The sequence below is a fragment of the Hemiscyllium ocellatum genome, chromosome 21 (assembly GCF_020745735.1).
Source record: "Hemiscyllium ocellatum isolate sHemOce1 chromosome 21, sHemOce1.pat.X.cur, whole genome shotgun sequence".
Lineage (NCBI taxonomy): Eukaryota > Metazoa > Chordata > Chondrichthyes > Orectolobiformes > Hemiscylliidae > Hemiscyllium > Hemiscyllium ocellatum.
The window spans coordinates 50,501,283-50,516,479 of record NC_083421.1 but is presented as its reverse complement, the minus strand read 5'-3'; the positions used below and the strand labels follow the sequence as shown (position 1 = coordinate 50,516,479).

The window sequence follows — 15,197 nt, the reverse complement described above, 5'->3', positions numbered from 1 at the left end:
GTGTTCCCTGAAGCATTCCGCAGCGGATGCAATAGATGATGTGTGTGGAGGTGCAGGTGAATTTGTGGCAGATATGGAAGGATCCCTTGGGGCCTAGGAGAGATGTAAGGGAGGAGGTGTGGGCGCAAGTTTTGCAGTTCCTGCGGTTGCAGGGGAAGGTGCCGGGAGTGGAGGTTGGGTTGGTGGGGGGTGTGGACCTGACGAGGGAGTCACGAAGGGAGTGGTCTTTGCGGAACGCTGATAGGGGAGGGGAGGGAAATATATCCCTGGTGGTGGGGTCCGTTTGGAGGTGGCGGAAATGACGGCGGATGATACGCTGTATACGGAGGTTGGTGGGGTGGTAGGTGAGAACCAGTGAGGTTCTGTCTTGATGGCGGTTGGAGGGGCGGGGCTCAAGGGCGAAGGAGCGGGAAGTGGAGGAGATGTGGTGGAGGGCATCGTCGATCACGTCTGGGGGGAATCTGCGGTCCTTGAAGAAGGAGGCCATCTGGGCTGTACGGTATTGGAACTGGTCCTCCTGGGAGCAGATGCGGCGGAAACGAAGGAATTGGGAATATGGGATGGCGTTTTTACAGGGGGCAGGGTGGGAGGAGGTGTAGTCCAGGTAGCTGTGGGAGTCAGTTGGTTTATAGTAGATGTCTGTGTTGATTCGGTCGCCCGAGATAGAAATGGAAAGGTCTAGGAAGGGGAGTTCTGGCACTATTCCTGTAGACAATGAGGACATAAAAATCAAGGCCAATGGCTCTGCAATCTCCTCCCTTGCTTCCCAGAGAATCCTAGGATAAATGCCATCAGGCCCAGGAGACTTATCTATTTTCACTCTTTCCAATCGAGGTGCCAGAAAGTCTAATCAATATTCCTCAAATACACAACCCTCAGGTTGGTTGTAACAGGCTCCTCGGAACCTTTGTGACCTCTTTGATTTTTATTTTGATTGTTCTCTATAGTCAATAGCTGCTGGCTGTTTAATTTAGTATGATTAATTATCTGCAGGCCCAATTTCTTTGACTATAGGTAATTTAGAATGTCCAAATTCATTGGATTTAACATGTAACTCGAAGCAACTTTTGGAGATTCAAATTCTTTTGTTTACACTTGTTTTGAATTGTGATTTGGCTGAAAAGCATTGAAATAATTGCTGCAGTATTGTACCATACTCAACAGCTGAAAATGTGTTGCTGGAAAAACGCAGCAGGTCAGACAGCATCCAAGGAGCAGGAGAATCGACGTTTTGGGCATGAGCCCTTCTTCAGGGCTCCTGAAAAAGGGCTCATGCCCGAAACGTCAATTCTCCTGCTCCTTGGATGCTGCCTGACCTGCGTTTTTCCAGCAACACATTTTCAGCTCTGATCTCCAGTATCTGCAGTCCTCACTTTCTCCATACTCAATAGGCAAACATCTAGTTATCTTCATCAATTTAATATTGTGTTAAGGCCCCTGAAATACAGCATTGCACAATATCTAGGAAAGTAGTCAGTTAAGTTCCAGTGATGAGTTTAGAAGACATTGATGGAGTGATTGTTGTCTTTACACCACACCGCTAACCACTCAATGTCCTTCCTGTATTCTGTCTCGTTATTGTTTGAGATTTGACCTATAACAATGATGTTGTCAGCAAACTTATAAATTGAGTTGGAGCCGGCATTGGCCACACAATTATGAGTGTATAAGGAGCATAGTAGGCGGCTGAGTATGCAGCCTTGTGGGGCACCAGTGTTGAGGATTATCATGGAGGGTGTGTTGCCTGTTCTTACTGATTGTGGCCTGTGGGTCAGGAAGTCGAGGGTCCAGTTAAAGAGCTGGGAGCTAAGATCTAGGTCTTGGAGTTTAGGAAAGAGTTTGTTTGGAATTCTGGTGTTGAAGGTAGAACTGTAGTCAATAAATAGGAGCCTGATATATCTATCTTTGTTTTCCAGATGTTCCAGGGATGAGTGTAGGGCCAGTGAGATGGTGCCTGCTGTGGATCTGTTATGACAGTAGACGAATTGCAAAGCATCGGGGCAATTTGATAGGCTTAAGTTGATGTGAGTCATGACTCATGTCTCCAAGCACTTCATAATTATCAAGGTTAGAGCCACCGGGCAGTAGTTACTGAGGCATGCTGCAAAAGTTTTCTTTGGCACTGGGATGGTAGTGGTCTTCTTGAAGCAGGAGTCGAACTTTAACTTTTAGTAAGGAGAGGTTAAAGATGTCTGCGAATACTCTCGTTATCTGATCCACACATGATCTGAGCGCACAGCCGGGGCCTCCATCCAGGGCCAGTCACTTTCTCAGAATGCTGATCTAACATCTGTGGCAGTGATCGTGGGTACAGGTGCATCTGAGGCTGTTGGGACAGGTGACATTGTTTCACTGATCGTCTTTTGAAAATGAGTGTAGAATGCATTGAGCTTGTAAGATGGGCCTGACAATTCTTTGCTTTTTAGCCCATTTGGTTCTGTAAGCCTTGCCAAGAACAATGGGTGTCAGCGTGTTTAGTCTGGGACTCAAACTTAATTTGGCTGCATCTCGACCTGGATTTCTTGTATTGGTCAGGATTGTCTGACTTGTACACCTCAGACCTGGACTTCAGTAGAGAATGGATCTCCTGGTTCATCCATGGTTACTGGTTGGGGAAAATTCAGGTTAATATCTTCAGCACAGTTTTGAGACCTTGTTCGTTGTAGCCAGTGACTTCAACCAATCTCAAGACCTTGTAGCATTATATACTTCATTAAGTGCACTGTTCACTTCCACACAGGGTGGGATGTAGACCACTGTCAGGATAATGGAAGTGAACCTGCATGACAGGTAATGTTTGCTTACCACAGCTATAATCAATTACTTGTCAGCAAATTTCTACATTTGTTCAGTGTTGTTTTTTAGTTAATAGCTCATCATGAGACCCTTAAACAAAATGTTAAATCAGCTCAATGAGTTTTTTAATGTCCTCTTTCGTAGCCTTCTGTTTCTGGAGCATTGTATTGATGTGAAGCCATGCAGGACTTCTGTTCTTGTGTCATGACCGGAGACTGCTAAACTGTACTGCTGCTACTAACATTTTTTTCCTTTAATGGCCTGCTCTCTCTGAAAGAAAACTGTACACTCTTTAACTCTCTGGATGGTTCTGCTTTCTAAAAGAATTTATTTCTGCCTCTCTCATTGACTGTCTGCCTCAAGTAGTTTTTAGAGTTAATGGGATGGCAGGTCAGAAGAGTCAAATGGAATGTATATCCTAAAGTATGTGTGAAGTCCTGGATGTACCTAAATTGGATTTGAGTCCCACTCTACATCTCTGAACTGGTTTATTTAAAATGTCTGTAAACTAGGTGGTAAACCAATTGAGCACTGAAGCTATGGAGGATAAGTTTCTGGAGTGGGTTGAGGATGGCTTTCTGAAACGGCGTGCTGAGGAGCCAATGAGGAAATGCTATTTTAGATTTAGTATGATGTAGAAAAAACTAATAATCTTGTTGTGAAAGAACCTTTAAAGATAATGGCCACAATATGGTGGAATTTTACATTTGTGTATGAAAGCATTCATTCTGAAGCAAGGATATTAAATTTGAATAAAGGGAATAAGGAAGACTAGGCAATTGGCTGAGGTGGATTGGGAAAATAGAGTAAAAGGCATAACTGTACATAATTCCTTAAAGACAATCCATTGACTGTGCCATGATTTGCAGTAACTAAACATTGCTACAAGGTGCAAAAACTCAAAAGTCAGTCAAACTTAGCTGACAAAGGAAATTCAAGATTACATAAGATTAAACAAAAAAGTCTATAAAGTTGCTAGAAATTTCAGTAATTCTGAAGTTTAGGAGGGTTTTATAACATAGCAAAGGAGAACCAAGAAACTGCTGAGGACAAGTAGAATAGGTTACAAGCACAATCTAACAAAAATAGAAAAATGGACTAGTAACTTCTATGGGTACGTTAGAAAGAAAATATTTGGCTAAGATGAATGTGGGTCCATTGCAGCCAGAGTCCGGAGAATTTCTAATGGCAAACAGAAATTTGGTAGAGAAGTCAAATGATTACTGTTAAGTCTGTTTTCACTGAGGAAGCTATAAGAAATCTCCCAAAACGAAAGATTGAAGTGGCTGGGTGATTGACGCATTGAAGGAAATATCAACAGTAACAAGGTTGTATTGGAGAAATTAATAGGCTGAAAGTTGACAAATCTCTGGGACCTGATGAAGTAGGTGACTATAGACTTTGTCACTGCATTGGTGATTATCTTCCAAAATTCTATGTAGGTTCAAGGATGATTCATGCAGATTGGAAGGTAGCAAGTCTCGCCTTGTTTAGGCAGGATTCGAGAAAGCAAACTGGAAACCACTGACCTGTTAGTTTTATATTCGTAATAGGCAAATGTTAGAATTTATTATGAAGGACAGGATAAATAGATACTCAGTTGATAATCTGAGTATAGGTCAGCAAGGATTTGAGAATGGAAAATGGTGTTGGATGAACTTGTTGGAATTTGTTGAAGATGCTACTAACATTTATTAAGGGGTTTTTGTTTTTTTAACTCAAGGTTTGTGTTACTCCACTGTTAAGGGATGTGGAAGCTCATTCTTTACATATCTTTAAGGTAGAGATTGATTCATAAATTTCTGATTACCAGTGGTGTAAAGAGTTTTGATGGAGTGGGTAAAAGGCATTGAAGTGTTCAATCATCCATGAATGATGGGGTAGATTCAATGGGCTGAATGGCCTATTCCTATTCGATTGTCTCAGGACACCTCAGCCCAATTTTTTAAATCTTTTCTGTATTTCTGTCTAATCTTTATTTCTTTATTGATTGGAATCAGGGATCTCATTGACTACAAGATTGGCCTTTGTTAACAACCCCAATGAACAATCAGGAAAGCAGTAGTTGACCAATATAATTAGGGGATTTAGAATCTCCTCAGTCCAGGGGACCAACTTTGAGCTGTATGGCCACAGCAAGTGTATTGTGCATAAATAAAGGGTGACTTGGTGACAGGATACTGGTCTCTGTGCAGTTATTTCAATTTCAAAATCATTGAATTCCTAAACTTGAAGACTTTAGAAGTCTTCCATTTAAATGTATGTAAACGTGTTTCCAGATAATCCTTCACCATGCTCAGAACTCAGAAGTAAAACTAAAACTAATGTCTCCACTTCTTAGTACATGTAGATGCATAATATAGAATGTAGAAATACAGATCAAACTTATGATTCTATCCACTTTCGAACCCTAGTTTCCATATAAAAATATATCATGAACCTTCATCTCAGTAGACTCAGCAGTGATACTCTTCAAGGTCAAACTACCCCTTGACAAGAATATTTGTGCCATAACATCATGTTTGGTGAAAACTACAAAATAATCTAATTTCGTTCAATGTTTTTTGTGATTTCTTTGAAACTCATTTATTAGCAAATACTGAGTTTCAATTTACATCTGTATCTACTTGTATCTAAGTATTGTTGTTTAATTTTTTGAGACCAATGCAGATGACATATTAAACATGGTTCATGAGTTCTGAGAAAGGGTCGCTGAAATGTTAACTCTGATTTCTGTCCATATATGTTGCTAGACCTGCTGAACTTTTCTGGAAATTTCTGTTTTGTTTCTTAAACATGGGTGTTCATTCTGTCTCTAAGTTGAATGTAGTGCCAAATCAATAAATTGAACAACTTGCTCAAAGCACATTAAAGAATTTAAATTTTAATTTTTACCTTTGTGCTTTCCTGTGTATTTCATTGAAATTAAGAAGCTATGTACAAATTAAGTGAATAGAAATCTTTAGCAGCAGAAATTGCAACTGTATTCACAAATGATGATAATGCAGATTTTCCTGTGTGTAGTATGTGAAAATTACTAAAAACTGAAAGGACTGCGGATGCTTTAAATCAGACAAAAGTAGAAATTGCTGGAAACGCTCAGCAGTTCAGGCAGCCTCTGGAGAGAAATCAGAGGTAATGTTTCGAGTCAAGTAACGCTTTCTCAGTAATTATTCTGAGGAAGGGTCAATTGACCCGAAACATTAATTCTGACCTCTCTCTACAGAGGCTGCTGGAACTGCTGAATTTTTCCAGCAATTGCTATTTTTTTTGTCTGTGAATATTAATAAATTGTGTGTTATGAGAATTCAGGATTTACTATCTTGACAATCCTTTATCATGAACATTTTTAATGATAAACAGTGTAATGCAGGTATTTCCACTGACTTTGCTCACGTAGACCTTTTACTCCAAGTTCTCAATTGCTTCCAGAATACGTTACCTGTTCACTGCAATCTCCTGCTGGTACAGCAGATTTCCTAAGCACATATCATTTTTGCAAGATTCACAGCTGACACTAATTTAAAGTGTCTTGGCAGCCAATTGAGCACTTGAATTTTCACCCACAGCATAAGGGAAACTGAACTGCACATGCTTAAAAGACCTGGATGCACTGCATAGATACATAGATTATTGTAGAGCCCGCCATTAGTATCCTGTTGCACTATTTCTGACACAATGCAGCAGATGTAAATAGCATTAACTGCAAATATCTTGATGTCTGCTTGGCTTCAGTTCAATTCTGACACAATGGTATCAGAGGTCAAGAAGCCAACTTTCTAATTAACTCTCATTTTGGGCAAAGTAGGACTGTATATATTTGTGTTAAAATGAAAACATTTGGAGAGTTTTAGCCATTTCCCTACCCCTTATCCCATCACAGGATGAGGGGGGAAGAAAATACACACACAATGCAATCACAAACAACTATCTGCCACCTTTCTTAAGACTCAGTGATTATTTAGATTAGACTTACAGATTAGACTTACAGTGTGGAAACAGGCCCTTCAGCCCAACAAGTCCACACCGACCCGCCGAAGCGCAACCCACCCATACCCCCTACATTTACCCCTTACCTAACACTACGGGCAATTTAGCTTGGCCAATTCACCTGACCCGCACATCTTTGGACTGTGGGAGGAAACCGGAGCACCCGGAGGAAACCCACGCAGACACGGGGAGAACGTGCAAACTCCACACAGTCAGTCGCCTGAGTCGGGAATCGAACCCGGGTCTACAGGCGCTGTGAGGCAGCAGTGCTAACCACTGTGCCACCGTGCCGCCCACTTCTGTGTCTGTGTTTTCCTCTCAAGGGTAACACTAGATTGAGACATCTTGTGGGCCAGAAGAAATCTCTGTGCTCTTCCTTAACTGCTCAGACAGAATTTTTGCTGCAGTCTCCTACCCCATCCTCCAACCTGCAAAGCGAAGTCTTTTATTTCACAATCTCTCCTTCCACTTGCTGTTTCAAACACCATCCCTCATACCTTTTTGTCCTGTCAGTCTGTCTGACTGCTGATTTGGAGATGCCGCTGTTGGACTGGGGTGTACAAAGTTAAAAATTGATTGTCAATTTTTCAATGTATAATTTCAGTTACATCACACTGCAAATTTTTGCTATAAATTCTGTGTTACGATCGAGCTCTCCACAATCACCTGATGAAGGAGCGTCGCTCCGAAAGCTAGTGTGCTTCTAATTAAATCCGTTGGACTATAACCTGGTGTTGTGAGATTTTTAACTTTGTCTGACTGCTGGGCAAGTAACTAAATGACAACAAGGCTCTGCCATTAACCTTGGGCTGAAGGGACTCTAACTCTTCAATGTCTGCAATGACCAATCCACACTAATCCCACTTTCCAGCACTTGCCCTTTTAAGTGCTCATCCACATACTTTTTTAAAGGTTGTGAAGTTTCCCACTTCTACCCACCCAGGCAGAGCATTCCAGATTTCTACTGAAATAACTCCATTGAAGTGGGTATCCCATCAAAAAGTCACCTTTTATTTACACATGGAGAATGATCCAGCTTCCTCAGAGTCAACTTTGAATGAGCAAGATGTCTGACACTCCCATTCTTTCTTTTCAGGATGTCTGACGCTCCTGTTTTTTTTTAATTTTATTTTTTTCTTCTTCCCCCGCAATACCGCCTAACTGCAGTGACACTCCCATTCTTATCTGTATGTCAGGGCTCCCTGATTGGACTCTTAATCTGGTCCAATCAGGGAGCTCATATTCTGTCAGGTCCACCTGCCTGGCCTCATTATAATCACTACATCCCTCCTCCTCTGTGTCAGAGGACATAGGCTGGTTCTGTTTTGTTTCTTCCAACACTGCCTCTGATACATGAGTGTAATGCACAGTAGCTCGCTTTGAGCACCTTGGAACAAATTAATTCTCTTCTTCGGGTGCGACGACATCCGCTCCTGATTTCAGCCTCTGCTTTTGCTGTACTGGGGTAGGCCTTGCAGAATCATGGAATTGCTTCCTGATGAACATGCAGAGTTGACTTGGCTTCTTTCGTAGTGCCTAGACGTTTCTCCTAGACGTTCCTTGAGGCGACGACATCCGCTGTGTCCATTTCAGATTCTGAGGGGCTTCAAAGCTTGAAGGAGAAGGAGAACCCATGGGTTCTGGAACACTTGCAAAAGCTGATGAGTCAGGCAATGTTTGTGAGTTTGCTTTTGTGTGGTCAACATGCTTTTTCAGGACTGTTGCACCTATCCGAACATTATATATCACTGACCCTAACCATGCATCAATCATGCCTCTTACGCATGCAAGGCCATTCCCATGGTTCCTACACCAAACTTCAATTCCTGAAATAAACTCTTTCTTTTGCTTCGTGTCTTGTGTCTGACATTGGTGTTCCTGATGCCGTTTCATCCTCCCACCCCAGGTCTGAAAGCATCAGATTTAACTTAGTACGAATCTTCTTCCCATTTGTTACTTTGCTGGAGCTATCCTTGTAATTGCATGAGGGTTGATCCTATAATCAAATAGGACAGTTTGGTATCTACTAAAGCTGTAGGATGTTTCTGTAAGTCTGCCTTCTGACACTTTCTGCCAGATCATTGGATGATGGATGGCATGGGCTGTCCTTCTACATTGAATGCCATTCAACCTTAGGAAATGCTCAAGTTCCCTGCTGGCAAACAATGGCCCTTCTGTGACCAACACTTCTGGGAGTCCACGTATAGCAAAAGATTCACACAGTTTTTCTATCATTGTCCCCGCATTTGTCAGAATGAACCCTATGCACATCCAGCCACTTTGAGTGGGTGGCTACAATGACTTAGAGCATTGAGCCCATGAAAGGACCTGCATAACTGATATGTAACCGAGTCCAGGATTTACCTGGCCATTTTCATGGATGTGGGGAAGCTGGCAGCAATTTTTGTCCTTGTTGGCACTGTCTCACCTATGTCTGCATCCAGTCCTGACCACCAGACATAACATTTCGCCAACACTCTCATTTTGGAACCCCCTGGATGACCCTGGTGGAGTTCAGCCAGCATCTGGTGGTGACCTTTGCTCAGGAAGTCGCTGTTGCTCCCATAATAGTATGCTGTCCTGTACTGTGATCCAGTCTCTCTGGGTTCAAAGAGGTTTCAGTTCGGGTTATCATGGCCCTTCTGGTTTCCCCATCACCACCAACTGTTTCAGTTTTGTCAGGATCAGATCTTTCCGCATCCAAAGTCTGATATTGTCATCTGTGCCTTGCCATGTGTCTAGAAAATTTAAAACCATTACAGTGGTGGTACCACCATGGTGTATCTGCCAGCGGGAGGTGGCTCAATACATTTACATTCACTATTTGACCTTCTGGACAGTGTTCCAACTGTAATTACATGCACGAAGTATTAGAGCATGCTGCTGAATTTGGCCTGAAGCTGTGGGTGGCTCTGCATTGTCCTCTTTAAGCAGGCCTGGCAGGGGTTTGTGGTCCATTATTATTACAAATTTATGTTTGGAAAGGTATTGGTGGATCTTTCTGATTCCAAAGATGACCATCAAACTTTCCTTCTCTGTCTGGGCAAATTTATACTCTGCGTTAGCCAAAATCCTGGATGCATATGATATTGGGTATTCCTCTCCATTGAGCCAACAATGAGCTAATACTACCCAGAAGCAGTACGGGAGACATAGCTGTCAATAACAGATCCCCCTTGGTAAAATATTGTACCAATACTTTCGAGGAATGATAGCTGTTTCTTCCCTTCCCTAAAAGCTGTGGCTTGGCCACATGACCATTCTCATGGCTGATTCAAAGGTACCAGAATGGAGGCGAGATTATGTATGAACTTTCCATAACAATTCACCAGCCCAAGGAAAGACCGAAGGTCTGGTACAGATGTGGGAGTCAGGGCACATTTGATTGCCCTCACTTTTATTTTCCAATAGGTGTAACCCAATCTTAGTGACTCAGTAGCCCAAGTAGGTCACTTGGGGCACTTTTCCCTTCTAAGGCATGCACCCACCTGGGAGAAAGGACCACGTCCAAGTTCTCTAAATGCTCCTTACTGGTTTCCCTGTTATTAGCACGTCATATAGATAAATGATGACCTGGGGTACACCTTGTAAAATGTTCTTAGTTGAACATTGAAAAATTGCACTGGCTGACAATACCCCAATGGAAGTCCCATACAATGGTACAAACCCTTATGGGTATTAACTGTAGCATACCTCTGGGAATCCTCATCTAACCACAATTGCAAGTATACGTAACTCTTTATGAAGGACAGCCCCCTCTGCCAGCTTTACATATAAATCCTCTATGTGAGTGATTGAGTATATGTCCAGCTGAGAAACATGGTTTACCCTTCATTTAAAATTCCCTCAAAAGTGAATCAACCCGTCAGGCTTCACAATTGGTAGGACTGATGTTGCTTGTTCCACAAACTGGACTGGTTTAATGATTCCATCGCTTTCCTCCCTCCTGATTTCAGCCTCTCCTTTTGCTGTACTGGGGTGGGGGCCTTGCAGAATCATGGAATTGCTTCCTGATGAACATGAAGAGTCGACTTGCCTTCTTTAGTAGTGCCTAGACGTTCCTACTAAAAAGCTTCCACGCTTTTAATTAGGACTTCACTCAGGCAGCCATTTTCTAATTGAAAAATGTTGAGCTAATCTACGTGAATCTTCCTCAACAAATTCCACCCCTTCAAGCTTGGGGGTGAGCCTTTTACTACAGTCAGTGGTAACTAGACCAGCTGCTTCTCATCAGGGACTGGAACTGAAGTTGTACCCTTATTCTCAGACAAGCTGAAGTCTTGCACAGACTTAAAGATTGGAGTCCGGAGTGAATTTTGTTGAAGACTGTTTTCATGATCACTAAAACAGCCACACTAGTATCAAGCTCCATGAGAACTGGGTGACCATTTAACCAGGTCTTTATTTTGATTGATTCTGATTTGAATGTTGCTGAGCAATTTAACCAGATGTACGTGGATTTACCAGGGTGTACAGTCTCCTGGATACCAGTGTATGAGTCCTATTACTCAGTTTGGATCTAGTAGGACTCTTACTGTCTTGAGTCTGCATACTGGTAACAACTTCAATTGTTCGCTGACCCGGATCCTGAAGAAAATTCCAACTGTTTGGCTGAGGCTCAGCTTTGTTTTGGGGTTTTGCTATGGGCTGATCTACGGTTCAGAATATGTCTTGAGTGTGGCTATGCAATTGCCTTCACTTAAGTTCCCCAAGCTCAGTCGGAATGACAAGGATGTCCACTTCCATTGGAATACTCTGCAACGCACGTGCTCTACTTTCCACACTTTCCAATGGTATAAAGCAAATTGTCGTGCCTGTTTGAAGTCCATTTCGGCTTCAGCTAGTAGGTGTTTTTGTATGGTTACATCATTAATCCCACATTTCAAGTGGGGTCTCAGCATCTCATTAAGGGTTAAAGTCACATGCCTCTGCCAGTTGTCTGATCCTTGTCAAAAATCCTGATACAGATTCCCCCGGTTTTCGAATTGCTGAATAAAACTGATAACATCTTAGAATTAGAAGAGACTTGGGGTCATAACATTCCTTAACTAAGTCCGTCAACTCTTGAAAGATTTTAGTATTTGGTGCCTCGGAAAGTTAGGGTCCTAATAACCAAAAAAGCTTGGCTCAGCTAGCTGTCAAGAGAATTACTCATTGCTTGTCATTTGCCCTAATGTCCTTTTCCCTGAAAAATAATGCATTCTTTCCACATACCGGGCCCTGTCTTTGGTCAAGCTTCCCAAATAATGACATGATGCCAGAAATGTTTATTGCAACTCAATGGCAACTGTTGCAAGTGAATTTCTTCAGGAGCATATTTTTCTCTCATTGCCACTGAAATAACACCACAGAAGGTGGTATCCCATCATCAAGTCACCTTTTATTTACATCTGGAGAGGTTTTGACGCCGATCTAGCTCCCTCCGTGCCAGCTGTGAGTGAACAGCACCTCTGATATTCCTGTTATTTTTTTTCAGGAAGAAAGGAAACACCCACACTTCTGTTTTTTTTTTCTTCTTTTTTTTGTGCAGGTGTGAGACGCAGTGAGAGACACAAGGTGCACAAATCTTTCTTCCTGGTGGTGGAAATTGAATATAGGAAAACACCCAAGTGGCCAGTGACAAGCAGTGCCCTTCACATCAAAGGGCAATACTGTGTGATCAAACAGTGAAGGGGAGGGCAGGGATTAAATCAAAATAGAGTTGGAGGGGGAAAGACATTCCTGCTTATATCTGTCAGTCAGAGCTCCCTGATTGGTCGAAGTGATCAGCCCCAATCAAGGAACTCATTTTCTGTGAGGTGTACTGGCTGACCTTGTTACAGTCAGTATACCTACCGTCCTCTGGGTAAAAATATTTTTCCTCAAATTCTCTCTTAACCTTCTCTTCACCTTAAAATTATACCCTTTTTGTTAGTGACCCTTCAACTACAGGGACCAGCTGTTTCCTATCCACCACTCAATGTCCCTCATAATCCTATACACCAGAATTTAGCCTACCTCAGCCTTCTCTGCTCTGTTTTTTAAAAAAACCCGAATCTATCCAGCCTCTCTTCATAGCTCAGGCAATGTCCTGCTGAATCTCTTCTGCACCCTCTTGTGCAATCACATCCTATAATGTGGTGAGCAGAACTGCACATAGTACTTAAGCTGTAGTCTAACCAAAGTTTTGTAAAGCTCCAACATAACGTCCCTACTGTTATAATCTGTGCCACAGCTGGTAAAGGCAAGTATCCTATATGCAGCCTTAACCATCCTTTTAACTTGACCTGCTACTGTCAGGGATCTGTTAACAAGTCCCCCAAGTTTCCTTTGTACCTTTGAGGTACCTAGTGTCCTGCTGTTTATTGATTATTATCTTGTCTTATTATTTCTTCCAAAGTGCATCACCTCGCACATTTCAGGGTTAAATTCCATCTACCATGGCAGGTCCCCTGCTTTCCAGGAATTTCTGGGCTCAACCATGACTGTGGATCTACTGCCCAAGTGTACCCCTGTCAACGGAGTAAATGTCAGAGCCATGTTAACTCTTGCTTGGAAATCCGATTACTAATCTAGTGATAGCACTGAATGAATGGAACCCATTTTCATATGGATCCTTCTACTGTCATAGGGATCCTCAACAGCCAATTATTTTCTATCAATGAAAGCTTTACTTTAGCAATCCTGAAATATAGTGACATTTGATGATACTGTTATGTTGTTGCTGTTCCCTTGGAAAGATGATGCAGACGTTGGTCGAGATGAACTATGTGTCCCTGATGTTTGATAGAGTCATAGGCTGTAAATTCTCTGATGGCACAGTGGTGAACACTGCTGCCTCACAACGCCAGAGACCTGGGTTCAATTCCCACCTCAGGCAACTGTCTGTGTGGAGTTTGCACATCCTCCCCGTGTCTGCGTGGGTTTCCTCTGGGTGTTCAAAAACGTGCAGGTTAGGTGAATTGGCCAAGCTAAATTGCCCGTAGTGTTAGGTGAAGGGGTAAATGTAGGGGAGTTGGTCTGGGTGGGTTAGTCTCCGGAGGGTCAGTGTGGAAGGGCCTGTTTCCACACTGTACGTAATCTAAAGTAATCTAATCTAATCATGTGCCATGACTTTGACTGAAATGAACTGGCAACATATTAGTTGAGGCCATTGTGACTGCCATTTAGAGTATTACTGGTTCTTTTGAACTTTGGCAACAGGCCTCCTTGTAGAAATATTTTTTGTTTAGTTATGTTTGGGGCTGATAAAGTTAAGAGAGACCTGATGGTGGGTGTAGTTACCTCACCTTGTTCCCTCTGAATTCTTACACCTCTTCATCTTCATCCTCTTCCGATAAAACAAATGAGAGTAATCACCTTAGCTGGCAAGTGACTAAAAGCAAAAGAAGTGAACAAAAACTGCTTTAATTGATCAATTTTGAACATACAAATGCAAATTAAAAGTTCTTGTATTCATATCTTTTGAGTCTGAACGGAATTTTAAAGGATATTCTATGGCCAGTAATTTTAGTTTTACGAAAGCAGTTGCCATCGATCTGCACCACAGCATGTTGATGCACAAGTTTATGTTTACAATCTCCCATGATGCTACGTTTACATTATCCTTGACCTGTGCAGTGTACATAGCCACTTCATTATATGGAGAGGCTGTACTTCTCAATGGGTCATGCGAAGACCAAGACCTTCATGAACTTTTCTGAGGCCTGCTACAAATTATTCTGGGAAGTGTTCCTATCATGAGTTTTCAAATATGAGATTATAGCCTTTTTTTTCCAAAAAGCTTAACCAAATAAGTATTATAAAACTTGATTCATTGTATAATTTGTTTAATGTTCATTAATCAGTTTTAATTTGTTATTCAGTATCTGTAATATAACAGTTTAGTCTATCTTAAGTTTGAATAAATAAAAATGCAAACAGTATTAAGTAAAGTTGGAATTTTTTTTAACTGAACATCATTGAGGAGGAGATTGATTAGCTTCATTTGAAAGTCAAATTCCTAAGTAGAGCATTTTCTGCCAAATTTTAACACTATGTAATTTTTTAAATGAAATGTATATGCACAACTCTATTGAAATTTACTTGAGTATTTCATGATCAGTAACAATTTTCAGAAAATTAAATTTTGCACTGTAGCAATTTTTAAAGTGAGTTGATTAAATGTAGTGACCTTTTAGTATTCGGCAAATATGGAATATGAAGAAAGATCCTGAATGTATTTCAATTTGCTTTCCAACAAGCTCCAAAATATCATGCAACTATTAATTCTGCCTTAATTACTAGATATAACAATTTCTCCCTCAGGACTTTTTTTATATAGATGATTTTTGCTATATTAACAGCCAATTATGAGTTTGTGGAAGGATTAACTTCTACAATGAAGTTAAACATCTCTTAGAAACCTACCAGAGTATGAACAAGGATTCTAG

The 15,197-nt window shown here is 41.5% G+C and overlaps 1 protein-coding gene across 2 annotated transcripts in view; it reads left to right on the top strand.

Annotated features, from left to right (window-relative positions):
• The window catches only part of dab2ipb (DAB2 interacting protein b), a 358,016-nt gene that overhangs the window by 188,872 nt on the left and 153,947 nt on the right, over positions 1–15,197 (top strand). The window lies entirely within an intron of this gene.